General features: G+C 57.5%; 1 long non-coding RNA gene across 1 annotated transcript; it reads right to left on the bottom strand.

Annotated features, from left to right (window-relative positions):
* Positions 1-6,882: 6,882 nt before the first annotated feature.
* On the bottom strand, positions 6,883-11,866 carry LOC132668930 (uncharacterized). The gene is made up of 3 exons (XR_009605863.3): positions 11,592-11,866; positions 9,127-9,255; positions 6,883-7,306 (listed from the first exon to the last, which is right to left on the bottom strand). It is a non-coding gene; the product is annotated as an uncharacterized LOC132668930 (long non-coding RNA).
* Positions 11,867-15,150: the final 3,284 nt, after the last annotated feature.

A 15,150-nucleotide genomic window follows, 5' to 3' on the forward strand; every position in this document is an offset into this window, starting at 1 on the left:
TCAAAGGGGTCCCCGTGGTCTGTTTGTTCCTCCCGCTTCCTCAAGCACAGGTATGGGTGCCGCATGGGTCTTCTATTTCAGGCCTCGACAGAAGAGCCCCTGCAGCAAGAATGGGGCGTGCGTGCGTGGGGCCGAGACATGACCGACAGTGCTTCGGGCTCATGCCCGCCTTCGCTTATCAGAGTCACACAGCGTGGCCACCGCGGAGGAATGAGGCAGGAGCAAGTGTCCCAAACCCCGGAGACCGGCGAGGTCAGGTGGATCCCAAGTGGCATGTGAGAAAAGCGTTCGCCTCTGCGTCCACCCCCTGTACCGCCAGATCTGCTCTGCCCCGCCCCTCGGTCCTGCCCCCCTAGCAACATCTGGGGCCCCAGCTTCTTCTGAAAACAGAAGGTTCTCAGCTGTGCTCCGGCGGGAGGCCGCGATGGGTCGCAGAGTCTCCTTCCGACCTCTGGGGAAACTGAAGGCAAAAGGGTTGGTGAAAAAAGGCTTAAGGAAAGCAGTGATGGCTGGTCCCGAGGCCCCAGTGGGGTGACCCAACGCTTCGAAGCCCCACGACTCTGCCTCCGCGTCCCCTCGTCCTCAAGCAGCAGCTTGGCCGATCTGAGTTCCTTACCGGGTGGGGCGATCCGGACCACCATGCCCTAAGGGATCGGCGCCCTTAGTTTGCCACGTCTTTATTGAGTTGCTTTGTGGCTGCCACTGCTCATTCACAGATCCTTTTCATCAGGCAAAGGGCCACCAAGATCCCCCCAGAGGGGTCCTGCCTTCAATGGCGGCAGCACCTAATTGGGGTGAGTTGCCCCCCGCCGGGACGGTGATTGCTGTCCTTGCTTGCTAGTCTACTGATATGATCAACCTAAAGAGATGGGGGTGGGGCTGGGGGTGCCACAGCTTTAAGTCCACCGGGATCACGGTGCCACCTGCAAGGACTGTGAGCCCCACGATGGAGGTGTCAGCTGCCTGGGGACCACAGCCCCTCACCTCACAGATCCTAAGTTTTGTGGGGACAGGGGGGCGTAAATTCTGCCTGAGGACCCCCGGGGGTGACGGTGATGGCAGACGAGCCCTTGTCGCCAAGGGCCATTTATTGCTTTTGGGGCTAGGCCCTTAGACCACATTCTAAAGGACAATAGTCCAACCTCACAGGGGATTGTCCGCTAGCTGGCACCTCAGTGCCACCTTTAACAGGCCCTTTCACCCTTGTAACAGGTCCTGCTTCTGGGCGATGGGGACGCAATAGACCGGGGGATCCCATGGCCCTGCGCTCACTGTCATACCTCTTTCACCCCAGCCATATGATGGGCCACTTGATGGGAGCCACTGGCATGTGGGAAACTGTGTAGGTAGGTAAGGTGTTCTATCCAGTGATGCCTTCGTATTGAGCGTAGGAAGGAAAACCCCCCATGCGGTAAGAGCAGATCGCTTTTCTCTCAGGGATAGGAGGAAGGCTCTACTGCGATCCCTAGATCCCTCTAGTGCGACCCCAAGAAGTGGTGGGGTCGTCTTCTGCAGGGAGGGTTGTACGTTGGGGGTTCAGAGACGACAGTTGCTTTTGGCAGACCGGGCACTTTATAGCAGCAGTAATGAGATGAGCCTTGGTGAGAGGGGTTCCTTGCTGCTGGGGCGATCCATGGCTCCCTTCCTGGCCACCATGGCTGATGAGGTGGGGACAGAGGCTAATGGACACCCGCAGGATGAGTTGTCCTGCCCTCCTGATTGGTAAATGCCTCCCCAGCAGTGGGCGTTGACATGAGCCCCCAAGACCTGCCCGCTGCGTGCCTGTTCTTAAGTCCATGCGTATACTGTGCCCTTCCTTTAGTCTCTTATTCCTTCCAGATCTTCCCATTTTCTTCCTTCCAAGCCCTTGACCACCCAACAAGCCGTTTCCCACTGCCTCTGTGTACATGCTTTCTCCAGGTCACCTTTCCTCGCGGCTCTGTCCACCGGGAGAATGTCCTTCCACCGCTGTCCCCTCAAGCCACGTGGATTGGGACCGTCGCCCAGCACAGTCTGTTTTCGACAGACGACGAGGCTTCACGTTGACCGATCTATGAACCAGGCCTGAGTCGGCTCCTGAGTGATCACGGAGGATCCCTGCCCCTTGAAGTGCGTCGAGAGGAATGAGTGCAACAGTCTGGATCACCCGTTTGTGTAATTTACTCGTCCTCCTGGACGTGATTGGACTCGATCCTGAACGTTCTATCTTCCTCATCAGTAAACTACCCAACCTGAGGACTTGGCGCATGTGATAACACACGGCTCGTGATGGGCGGGTCTGGTCCCCCAGTGACTCAGTGTCCCATGCCAATTCCGGGAGGTGTCCAGAGCAAGAGTTCCCCGCCATGAGATTGATGGCCTTTCCCTGGAACCTTGAGGGTACATCCTGCAACTTTTCAGTGAGTGCTTGCCGCGCACTTCCACAGCCTTGTCTGCTGTGGGGATGTCTAGCAGAGGTCCTTCTGGGTCAGATGGGTCCAGCGGTGGGCGGTTCCAACCACAGCCTGGACGTGCTCCGGAGCCCTGTCTCGATCTCAGAAAGCCAGCTTGCTTTAGTCATGTGCAACTTACGAGATCTAAGAGGGTAGTAGCTTTGATTTTTATTAATGTTTTAATTAATTGTTTGAATAAACAAGGCATTCAAATAGTTCCAAAATTAAAATGTAAAAAAGGCATGTAGTCAACAACCTCCCCCCTCCCCCTGATTTTCTTTCTAGCAGAGACCAACTGTGTTTACTTGCTTGTGAATTACTCTAGAGATATATACATGCGTGTGTGCGTGCATGCATGTGTGTGTGTGTGTGTGTGTGTGTGTATCTTCCAACCTCCCACCATTATCTAAAACGATTGGTAGTTTATAGCTCTGTCCCTTACTGTAACTCAGTAGTGTAATCCCAGGGGCACCCGGGTGGCTCAGTCAGGTAAGCACCCACCTCTTGGTTTCAGCTCAGATCATGATCTCACGGTTTGTGGGTTCGAGCCCCTCATCGGGCTCTGCGCTGCTGGTGCAGAGCCTGCTTGGGATTCTCTCTCTCTCCCTCTCTCCCTTCCCCACCTTCGCAAAATAAATAAATAAAAATTTAAAAAAAAAACAACAGCATAATCCAGCCATTTCGGACAGCAACACACAAAGAGCTTCCTTGTCATAGTTCACAACTTCCTGGGAGGTCATTTCATGGATATGCCAAACCATGTAAGCATCGTCCTAGGGGTGGACGTTTCGTTGTTTCCAATACTTTGTAATCACAGAGAGGATCGCAATGAATAACCCACTACACATGAAAGTACAGCTTCCCGGGAGGCGTGCCCTTGTCATTTTTAAGGATACTTTCAGATGGCTCCACTTGAAGTCTGTACCGATTCACATCCCCGCGGATGATATAGAAGGGTGCCCATCTTTCCATACCACCTCTCTGAGTGCGTTTTAATTCTTGCCAATCCGATCAGCAGAAAGTGTCATTTTCGTGCCCTTTCATTTGCTTGTAGGTTATTTTACGAAACTTTGGTGGGTTTATGCCTCGTGTCACCGGCCAGTTTTGAAGGGACTTGGGCTCTCGCAGACTCCATGTCGTAAGCCTTGATATCTAATCACAGAAATGAAGGAGGGGAGCAAGCACCAGGCCTAGCCTGTTTCTGGCCCTCTCCCTAGTTCCAAGCACTGTGTCTGGTGCCTAGCAAATGCTCAATAAACACTTCTTAAAGATGGGCTGGATCAATCAGGCCTGGGGCCTGGGACTCTGAATGCAGAAAACTTACTGCTGAAAGGTCAAGAGGCAGAATTTGAGTCATGGTGGCCTTTATGGGTCATGAAGAAGCCACAAGCTGTGAAGAAGGACTGAGGAAGCTCTGAACGAGCAGAGGAAGCCGGACAGCAGAGAGGGAAGCCAGAAGTGCCCAGAAGTGAATTTCTTCATGTGGTCCCAGGAAACAAAAAGTGAGAGTAGTTTCTGTTACCAACGGCTTCCCAGTGGGGTCTCGTGATTCCTGGAAATGAATTCAGAGTTCGCTCCTTAGATTTCCACGTGACCCTTGCGCGACCTGACAACAAGCGTTTCTCTGCTGGAGACTTCCTGGATCGAGGGTCCGCTCCTCGCCATCAAAACATGGATCCCATGTTACGAATGTGGAATCTGAGACTCTGAGGGGTGGAGTTCAAGTTCTCTGCCTGCCACGTCAGCTGGCTCCGTGAAGTTGGAAGCTTGGACCAATGCACGTGGGAAGTAGTCAGTACGTATTTGGCCATCGCTTGATTGGTTGATTGGTTTCTCAGTGGCTTGATCTGAAGGAACAATAGATTTTGTAGCAGAATGTATTTTTCAAAATGGCGGCAATAGTAACTCCTGTCCCCCGTGCTCTTTGGCAATGCAACTTTGACCTTGCCACTTTCCACTTCCTTATCAAGAAATGGACTCGAATTCATGTTTCTGGAAAGAACTGGGCTCTAATTCATGTTTCTGGAGTCTGGGCTGGGCTTCATAACTCCCTTAGAACCAACACAATGCTTGAAGCTTTTGCTTTGTCTCTTGGAACACTTGACCTTAAGATGCTCTCCCTCTCAGAACCCAGCATCCATGCTTCAAGAAGCCCTATCCACCTGGAGGGCCCACATGGGGGTGCTCTGCTGATCAGCCGGGCTGAGCCCAGACTTTGAGATATCCGGCCCAGGTACCAGACAGGTGAGTGAAGAATCCTCCGGAAGATTCCATCCCCCAGCAGTTCAGGCTACCCCCAATGCATTCAGACCTTCCCTGCTGAGGCCCCTGACATGTCAGAACAGACAGAAGCCATCCCCACTGTGTTCTTTCCAAACTCCTGACTTCCAGAAGCTATGAGCTTAATAAATCAGGCTTTATTTTACCCCACTAAGTTTTGGGGTGATTTGTTACTCGATAGGTAACTGAAATTGCTCACTGGAACAGATTTTCTTTCCCCTAAAATTGTGACTTCACTTCTTATTCACGTCCAGCTGAGGGGTAACAGATAAGTTCTAAATCCAGTGAATATTTCCCTGACTTGAGTCCATACACAAAGGCAGAGTTTTCCAAGACTGGGACTGGCTATAAAAAGAAGTTTCCTTGACTTTAAGCCCGAGAGAGCTTTGTCCTTCAAAGTTGGTGAAAAGAGGTCTTCCTGATACATGAAGGAATGACATCTGTTTCTTGGGTTAAACGCACACACACACACACACACACACACACACTCTAGCCTGGCTTCCTGTGCAGACAATGTAGGCTCAGTTTCTCAGTTTTCCGGGAAATAGTTATCCGGTTAGGAAATTCTCCAGTCAAGAAAGCCCAATCTGGCCATTTTGCTCCGGGGAAGGCGCTCTGGCACAGGAGTGGGCCAAAGAGTCATCTCTTCCGGCAAGCGTCCTCGGGAAAAGCTGGCACCCCCAAGGAGCCCCCCAGTATGCACACTGCCATCCCGCGTATACCGCAAGCTCCCGCCCGGCGCGCTGCTTTTGCAAACTGTGAAGAGCTCTCCAAATGCACAGCTGTTAGCCTGGACGCTGGCCCTCGAGTGAGCAGGCTTGGGAAGGGAGGCAACTGCGACATCCCAGGGAAGGCGGATTTCCCCGGCGTCTTGGCGTGGCTGAGGGGAGCGTCCCACATGGGGCTCCCTAGCTGTGCTCGGGACCGTGCGGTTGGCATAGAGGTCTGTCTTACTGCCTTCGCTGGCCCCTTCATCCACCAGCAAAGTCCTATTTCCATCTCACTAGCGCCAACCTGAAGCTCAGAGGGGCTGAAGACTGTACGAAAGGACACACAGCTGTTGGGGGAGGGGGGTGGTAGGAGCAGGGGCTGAGACCCGGGTCCCTCTACGCCTCGTCCTCGGGTGGCCCTTGCACGGCGCCTGGGGTCACTGCTCCTTCCGTCTGCGGAGCACTTGACTGCCGGCAGGTGCTTTCATAGGCAACATGTCAGCGGAGCGGCAGGACCCGTTCCCTATCTGCACGTTATAGACCAAGAATCTGCGGTTCAAGTGAATTGCCCTCGGTCCTGTGATGGAACAAATGGCAAAGCCAGGCTCTGAGCAGGGTCTCGCCCTCAACACAGGGCAGCATCACTGAAACGCGTTCATGTGCCTCTCTTCTTTCTCGGCCTGCCTCCTGGAACACTCAGGAGGCCGGGCGGGGAGGCCAGCGGCCTTTGAGCAGCGACGTCCCTGCAGTTATTCAACCTTTATTAAGTAGCCACAGCATGTAAGACACTGTCTAGCCCGTCGTGACGGCGACTGACGTGATATTAAAGGGCAGCCGTGACCTGGGCACCGAAGGGCTTGGCACGCTGACGTCAGGTCTCCCGCTGGGCCCCTCTGGCTCTTCCCAGGCCCCGGGACACCCCACCTGCACCCCCACATTGGAGGGCTGATGTCCCAGGTGCAGCCACAGGAGAGCAGGAACCCCGGAGGCTGCCGTGTGATTAAACTCTCTGTTGTGAGAAAGTGACACTGTGGTCTGATTCATACCAGTAAATATGTGATTTACATTTAATTCTGAGTAACCTTTCTGGGCTCGGCGAGGTGTGAAGGAATCTGATGGCTCCGTGGAAGAGGAGACGATTCATATTCATTAAGACCTCTGCATCAGCCAGCTGAAGGGTGACAGGCCCCAGCCCGCCCTCCTCCCTCTCGCCCTGCAGGGTCAGGGCTCCCGGGAGGCCAACAGCCAGGCAGGCTGCCACTTGGGGTGGGGAGGTGGGGGGTAGGGGGGAGTAGTGGAGAGGGCCAGAGGCGCCGAGGGAAATCGGGAGGAAAATACACAGCGGGTCCACAAGTGATTCTGCACAGGCCGACATTGCTGCATTAGCTGTATTGATCTCTCGAGGGCAGGGGAGGGGTATCGATTGAGGAGGGTGGCGGGTCTCCGAGCCCCCCCCCCCCCGCACCCCCCGCCCCAGCCCATCTCCTTTGTACATATTTGCAGGGGACTGTTCAGTCATCTCTGGTTCATACAGGCCTGGGGCGGAGAGGGAGAAATGCCAAAGAAGGAAGGTCCCCTGGCCCCTCGGGGCGTTTGTTTGGGTCTCAACTACCTGAGCTGGGATCACGGCGGGTGCCTGTGGTCTGCTACGCTTGAGACGGCCCAAGGAGTGCTCTGAGGGGAAGAACTATACCTTCTCCCATGGACAGGCTGTCCGGACGCTCTCAGACCCTCAGTTTGTCTGTCCTCTTAGTGGGACTATCTGCCATGACGAACAGCAATTCTGATGTCTGCTGACGGGGCAGGAGGTGGGGGGGGCGGCGAGGAGCTCTCACTGAATCCTTCTGACAGCTTTCTGAAGAAGCCTTCGCGTCCGCGACCAGTCTGTAGATGAGAACACCCATGATGATTATGATTCCAGACGACGGGCCCCACTCGATAACACGCAGACAGGAGTGAAGTGACTGGGGGCCGCGGCCTGTTCGAGGGGGGATGCTTACTCCCGGAGGGGCAGAGTGAGGCAGGGAGGGTGCTCCGGGAGGACTCCCCGGGGCAATGGCCACTGAGCTGGGAGCTGAAGGTGGATGGAGCACCCAGCAGCTGAGAGACGGGGAGAGTGTCCCGGCTGCCCCGGGAGAAAGGATAGGTGGGATGTCATGGGGAGCGAGTGGCCCCCAAGGGCGGGCAGCGTCTCTGTGCTTCAGGACGGCGGACAGGCACGCCTGTTAGTGACTCTGAACTTACTCCTGAGGATGACAGGGACCTATTGAAAGCTGTCGAGCAGGAGAGTGTTAGAATCAAGTAGGCTTTTTAAAAGCTGGCTCCAGCTATGGGGAGCGAATGTGGAGGGCGAGAGACCCCCGTGAGGCGGCCGGGCCATCACCAAAGGAGGGCAGGGGTGGGAGAGCCGACTGGGCAAGGAAACGGTCCGAGGTGACTGGCTGCTCTGGGCGTAAAGTTGGGGGGTGGGGGCAGCCTCCAGGCTGATTTCTGGTGTTTGTGACTGGCCCAGCCTGGTTTGGACAGAAGGATGACGGGCTCCACTTTGGACCCTTCCGAGGTGCCTGCTGACTGCTGCGGGGTGGGGGGCAGTGCAATGCCGACCTGAGGGGCAGGAGGGAGGTCTGGGCTGGCGATCACGACGTGGGGAAGCCGTCAGCTCAGGGAAGGCACGGGAAGACGCCGGTGTAGGCGAGGGGGGCCGCCAGGGAGAGTGGACGTCTGAGCAACAGGCCGAGGGGGAGGGAGGGGACGCTGTGTGTGTGATCACAGGGGGCTGCCAGTGGCCGGGGGAGGCCGGGAGACTGCGTTGTCTAGCAGCCAAGGCCAGAAAGTGTGTCAGGAAGAGGAAGTGGTTGGCGATGCCGGGCCCCCTCCACAGACCACGTGGGATATGAAGTTAAAAGTGTCCATTAGATTTAGCAACCAGGAGGTCAGAGGTGGCCGAGCGGGGCCAGCCTCAGGGGCCTGGGGGCCCAGAGCCAGACTGAGGGAGGTGGGTGGGGAGGAAGTGGGAAGTACTTAAGACAGACACCCCAGTTAAGAGGCTTGGCTGCGGAGGAGAGGCCAGCGATGGGGCAATAGCTGGACGGGGCCAGCAGGTCAAGAAAGGGATGTTTTCAAGGCAGAAAAGGCATAGCTCATTGAAATGCTGGTGGCCAGGAGCCAGGAGGGAGGGAGAGAGGTGGGGAGCACAGCAGATAAGGGGCTCGGGGGTTGAGCAGGTGTCTGAGGGGGTGGAGGTCTGGAAGGGGCAGGGGAACCAAGGTGGTGGCGACAGGGAGGAGGCAGGGAGGGCAGAAGGGAAGGAGGAAGGGGTGTGGACGCCAGCCGTCTGCAGGGTGGTGCACATGCTGTGGTGCAGGGGGAGGAGGAACGGGGTGGGGGGCTGGGGGGGGGTGGAGCCGTTGTGCTCCCAGGGAGACAAACTGGGTTTTAATCTGTGCTTGGCATCCGCCATGCAAAATGTCACGAGGTGACGGGGTAGGGGACCGGGCTCCCACACGGGTGTCGTCCCCGGGTGGCTGTCATCACCCCAGGAGGCAGGCAGGCAGGCAGAGCACGCCTCCTGCAGCCTCCCTGCCTCTCCTGTGGTCCAGACCCAGGCCCCTCTCCTCCCACAGAAGAGACGAGACGCCGGCCCGGTGGGACCAAGCCCACTGCTGTGCGCTGTGCCTTCTGGCTGTAGCCACTTCTGTTCTTACCTCCAGAGCCAGTTTCTCCGCCACGCAGGCCCCAGGTCCCCATGTCCCACTGCTTCCTCAGGAAAGAGTTGCCACGATCCACAGAGAGCACTCCAGTTAATTTTGGTCTGTTTCCTTCCACAACATATGCTGGGGAGAAGGAGGAGAGGGGGAAACTCACATAGTTCTCGTGAAAATTCTACCCTCTTGCAAAGCTTTTGGGGGGGTCGGTTGGCCTCCAGAAAGACGAAAGGCAGGCAGGGCCATCGGAGAAGGTTGTGCAGGGCGTGCCCTGCTCAGAGACACCCTGACAAGTGGAACCTGAAACCAGCCCTGGGTCCGCGGGCCAAGCCCAATGCCCTGCGTGTGCAGAGGCACCTCTCTCCGGTTCCCACAAAGGCATCGTAGAGGCTAGCCGAGTTCCCTAGAGAAGCTTCCTGCACCTGTCTCCAGCGAGGTGACTCCCTCGCTGGGCCACGATGACTCCCACAGACAAATGATTGTGACGAGAAGCTTCTGGCAACCTGGATATGCTGCTCTGGTGGCCAGGAAGAGAGCTGGGAATCAGGGGATTTTCATTTCACCGGTCCCATGGACGGGCAGGGGCGGACTCCGGGTGAGGGGGGAATGGGTGCGCGGAGGGTCCAGGAGGGCAGGTTCATGGCCAGGAAGGGGAAAGGTGAGCAGAAGATGGCACTGGCCAAGGGCGTCCAGGGACCGGCCACCGCTCACCTGGAAGGCTCTTGGCACATCACGTTCCCTCCCTATGCCTCAGTTTCCTCATCTGACATCCAGAAAAAGGGAGGGCAGTGGGGGGGGGGGGGGAGGAGACCAGAGCCACGACTTGAAGCTGAAGTCTCAAGAGACAGAGTCAAAGCGACTGTGGCCGGGTCATTTGACACATCAGAAAAGATGTGTCTTCCTCTGGTCCCCAGAGGTCATTTTTGCCTCCTCTTTTTAGCTGGCCACCCGGGTGCCCTCCCGCTCCCCGCCCGCCCGCCTCTCCTTCCTGAAGGGAACAAACCAGAATAGGACTTGTCTCTCCTTTGGGGGGGAGGGGGTTCCGTTTCCCTCAGCCCCAGGGAGAGCAAGAGGAACAAGAAAATTACAGTATCAGCATGGAAATTACAATTGGAGGCGTCTGATTCACCAGGGAGAATGACTCCTTCCTCTTTTTTTATTTTTAGTCGCTATTATGTTGGTAAGGAGGCCTGTGCTCATTAACCTGTATGGCCAGAGCAGAGACTCTGTGAAACTGGCGGGTGAATAAACCTGTCCCCACCCGCCCCCTCCCCTCTCATCAGTTATTTATAGCCTTCCTTCCCTCTGGTGAATTAATTAACTTGTACTAATGGCCTCAGACACTGGCTCTTGTGTTTACTTGGGCGTCCCTTTGAGGCCAGGAAGAGAAGCATGCGGAGGGCCCGGGGCCGGGGAGGTCCAACCCTAAGCCCTCCCCCGGACCCTCCCTATCCCCCCGCAGAGTAGGATCGAGGGGTCCTCGTGGACCCCCAGCTTCCCTCCCTAGAGGCTTCAGAGGTTTGGGACTGTAAAAGCCGGCCAATCTGTCCCCATTTGCAGAGTTTCACAGCGTACCAGGAAAACGAAGTCCAAAATACATCCCTTTCCTACAGCGGGGGAGCAAGGCACCAAAACATAAGGGCTTCAGAATTCTCTGGGCCCGGAGCGGTAGGCCACTGAGTGCCGAAGTGCAAGGGACAGGGGGTGCCCTGGAGGTCTGGGGGATTCTGGGGCACGATGCGGAGCGGGGAGGGCGTCCCCGTAGGGACCCGGTGAGCAAGGATGGGGAGAAGGGCTGGGACACAGCAAGGATGGGGAGAAGGGCCCAGGCTTCTACTTCACAGATGGAGAGACTGAGGCCCAGAGAGGCGGTATCCTGTCCATTCATTCAGCCACCCCTTCCTTCATTCGACACACATTTTTCAACTTTCCGGGCGGTGGGTGAACTAGGAACCTGTTCTAGGGGAACTGGTCTGTCCCCGCGGGGGTCCTGTCCAACGGGGAGCCAGTGTGCCGCAGGGAGGACGTGTCAGCCAGGTGACATCTGGCCCATTCCTGACAGGTTGCAGGGCTCCGGTATCACTCAGGGACTTCTTCCACCAAAGTTACTCCCGGAGGCGAGCCCACAGCCAGCACTTCAACCCTCTCCCCCATCCCCCCACTGGCACTCCCAGGGCCCCCAGACTCACACGAATCGGGTCTAAAGAGCACCTTGGCCTTGCCAACGCAACCTCCAGGCCCGTTCCCCAGGTGCTCCCACCCCTGGTCCCCCGGAAGGATGCTCCCGCATCCTGTATCCCAGAGCCCCTCCCCCATCCCAGCCACACCCAAGGTTCGGACCCCAGTGCGGGCTTCTGGACAAGGACACACGCAAGGACGAGCCCTTGTCACCTCCCGCAAGCCCAAGGTCCCAGACACCCGCCATCCAGATTTACTACCCCCTGACCCCAAAGCGTGTGGCTGACTTGGCTTTTGGTCACACGGGAGGCACACGTCTCCCGCGGGAAATGGACTTCTTGCTTCTTTTTCTGCCCTCGCCGCGCTGTCTCCTGGAGGAAGGGGGTGGGACTGGGACTGGGCTGGGGCCCCACCCATGACATTGAGGAGCACTTATTCCTCGGGCCACACTGCATTGCTGCTCAGAAAGCGCTTCTGGCCAATGAGTGCCAGGGTCCCCTGCTCCAGTGCCGGGTCCTGTGCCCCAGAAGTGGCCTCCCAGGGTGGGTTCCTGGTCCAGCCCCCTGCGCCGGCCTATAAAGGGTGTCAGGCGACTGCCCTCTCCCGACACCTTGAACAACCTTGCTGAGTATTATGATTAATCCTCATCAGCACTAGTGATAATATGAAAATTATTACAGTGAAAGCTGCCAGGCTGGCCTTGCTCTGTGCTGCCGGTTACGTGAATTGCTTAGAGGGATGTTTCCCACCTCCTGGCCCCACGCCCACCCCCCAGTCCACCGCCTTGGGACCTTCCCAAGGTCTACACTGCAGACCTTGCTTTCTCCAGCAGTCCTGTCTCCCCTCGGCCCCCGGGGGCTCAGGCCAAGTCCTCTGGGCAGTTTTGTGCCTAAAATTACCTCCTTACGCCTGCAGTTTGCCGTTTGCACCTTCAAAAGCCCCGGCAACTGGCTAATTGCCATGGCAATTAGGTAATCGCAGGTGCAATTAGCAACTCTAGGAAAGCGGAGGGAGAGGGAGAGGAGACAGAGGGGAAGAGGGAAATCAGAGAGGGGAAATGCAAGCTGACAGAGGTTGTGAGAGAGAAACCGGTGGGTGGAGCAGAGGGAGAACAGGGATGGGTGGACCCGGAGGGAGACTGGGGTGGCTAGAAAGAAGAAAGAGGTGTGCACCATGCAAAATAAGTCCACAAGACAAGCCCCCCAAGCCGAAGGCCTACAGTGAGCCCAGCAGGGCAGAAAGCCGGATGCAGGAGCAGGGTAGGCTGGGGGCTGGGCTTCGTGGGGAAGCTGAGCTTGGACCACAGAGTGGGCTTTCCGCGAGCAGACAAAGGGAGACGGGCACCCTGTTAGCCATCAGCACAAGCAAAGGTCCTGAGGCGCGAGAGCCCAATCTGGGGGCTGAGAGAGGCTACATCCAGCACTGTCCAATAGAACCTTCTGCCACGATGGAAACGCTTTACATCTGCACCATCCAATGCGATAGCTACCAGCCACCTGTGACTACTGAGGAATTGAAATGTGGCCGGTGCAACTGAGGAACCGGGTTTTTTATTTAGTTTAACTTTAAGTTAAAATACAAATAGCCACATGGTTGGCACAGACGGCTGGAGGAGGGGCAGTGAGTTCAGAGTGTCAGCGCGAGGCCTTCCAGAAGACACCCATAGAGGAGGGGAAGGTGGGTCTGGGATGGGGAGGACAGGGGAGGAATTGAAAAGAATGGGCGGGTCCCCATGTGCGCATGCGGACTCTTTCGGTTTGGGCACAGGCAGATCACCAGGAAGAGGTACATCTCACAGGTGTCTCGGCCCCTCACTGGTGTCTCCTGGTGTCCCATTTCATGAACGGTCCATGGTCCGGGAGGAAGAGGGGGCCCCGCATCTCCCCGGACCTCCAGCCCCACGTCCCCGGGCCCTCCCCCAACCCAGGCCCCGCCGCTCACCTTGACAGTGAAACAAGAAGTAACGTGGGCTAACAGGACTGCCGCCCCCACACTCACGTGCACACACACCCAAACACACACGTACACCCATGGCCACACAAGCACACTTGGACCTGCTCACGTGTGCACCCCCCCTCCCCCCGGAGTGCTTTGGATGGCTGTTCCTGCTGGTGGAAAGCCACAGAAGGGCTTGGCGGGGGGGCGGGGGAGGTCTGCCCTGTGCAGGTTGTCGGGGTGAGGATCGCTGTCAGCACCAGTGCGAGCAAGATGCAGGGCCCCAAGACTCACTACAGGGGTGCATTCTGCGCCCCACGATCTCCGGGTCCCCTTCCCTTTGGTACCTCAGGGTGGGCAGGGTGGTGGCCCGGCTGGGGCCAGGAATGCCAGGCTGCATGTGGGGAGGGGTGGGATCCCTGCCCTGCTCCGTGGGGTGTCCTGCCTTGCCCCAGCCACCTCCTCACTCCCTCCCCTGCCTTGCCCCCCCCACCTCCCACAACCCCACTCTGCCCGCCTGCTCTCCTCCCCATCTCCTCTCTGTCCCCTTGTTCTACCTCTCTGCCCCCTCCCTTGGGTCTTTCCCAGTTTCCTTCCCTCACCATCTCTGGCCCCCTCTCCTCTTGCGCTACACCCCGACGTGCTAACCAACGTGAAACTCCCATCCAGAGACTGCCATTTGAGACTTCCAGAACATTCTTTTCTTTGCCCATACAGGGGTCTGCCTGTGAAAGCTCTCGAGACCCAGGACGGGAGGTCCTCAGACTGCAGCAGCAGGATGAGTAGGAAGGGCCCCCCAGGCTGGCAGAGGCGATGGTGGGCTTTGTAGGTGGCCAGGGGGCTGGCCCTTTCACATACGCGTCCGTGTGTGTGTGCACGTCCACACGCGTGAGGGCTGCAGTTTCCTGTCGCGTGTCTGTCCCCAATGTGCGGCGCCCTGGAGAGGACCGAGGAGGCAGCCCAGAGCAGCCCGGCCTTGGCTGGGCCTGTATTAGATTTTACTAGAAAGCAGAGCACTGTGGCCAAGATAGTATGTGACGACAGAGGTGCCCTCCAGCCCCGGGACCCTGCAGTAGGAGGAGGGCTGGTGGCCTCTATCCTTGTTCCCCCCGCAGGGCTCGATACAGGCCTGGGAACAAAGCGGTAGGTCAGCCAGAGGAGGCCTGGAGGAGATGGCCAGAAGCCTGAGCCTCTGAGCTCCAGCTCTGTCTGTCTGTCTGTCTGTTCCCTCGTGGTTGGTGCTACTCAAGTCCAGATGGACAGCGAGGAGGTACGAGACAGGCGGTGGGGAGACCCCACCCCGGGACTCAGCGCAGTGCAGGTGGAGGCCAGGCCGTGGGACGGCCCCCACCTCCTCCATACCCCTGTATGCACCCCTGTACATCCTCATTTTGAGGCCCCGTACACGCAGATGAGAGCAAGGCAGCGCTGTGTGTGGAGTTCCCCTGCATAACGTTCCAGCACAGCCTCGACCTGTCCTTCAGAGCCCTGTTGGGATTCCCCTAGGCGGGGGTGGGGGGCACAGAGGGCCGAGGAAGCAAAGGAAATCCAGTGTGTTTAAGGAGAAAAAGAATTTATTGAAGGATTCCAGGCAGATGCCAAAGTCAGTCTCTGGGGGAACCAGAGGCACAAATACCCCGCCCGCAGCCGCACCCCTGCCAGACGGGGCCTCCCCACACCTGCATCTACACACGCCTTACTTGGGATTCACGTCCTTGTCAGGCTGAGCCAGGTCCGTGGCCGCACCCAGGCTGCAGAGGTGTGGAAGCTAGTGCGTTGCCCCAAGAGGGTCGGGGCTCCCAGGCGGAGGGAAAGTGCCAGTAACCAGAAGGCCTGATGAGTGGCCCTGATCCCCCCCCCCCCGCAACTACCAGCAACCGGCTGGACCGGCCCGCCTCCCCAGCCCTTCCC

This window comes from Panthera onca, chromosome B3 (genome assembly GCF_046562875.1).
Source record: "Panthera onca isolate mPanOnc1 chromosome B3, mPanOnc1 haplotype 2, whole genome shotgun sequence".
Classification (NCBI taxonomy): domain Eukaryota; kingdom Metazoa; phylum Chordata; class Mammalia; order Carnivora; family Felidae; genus Panthera; species Panthera onca.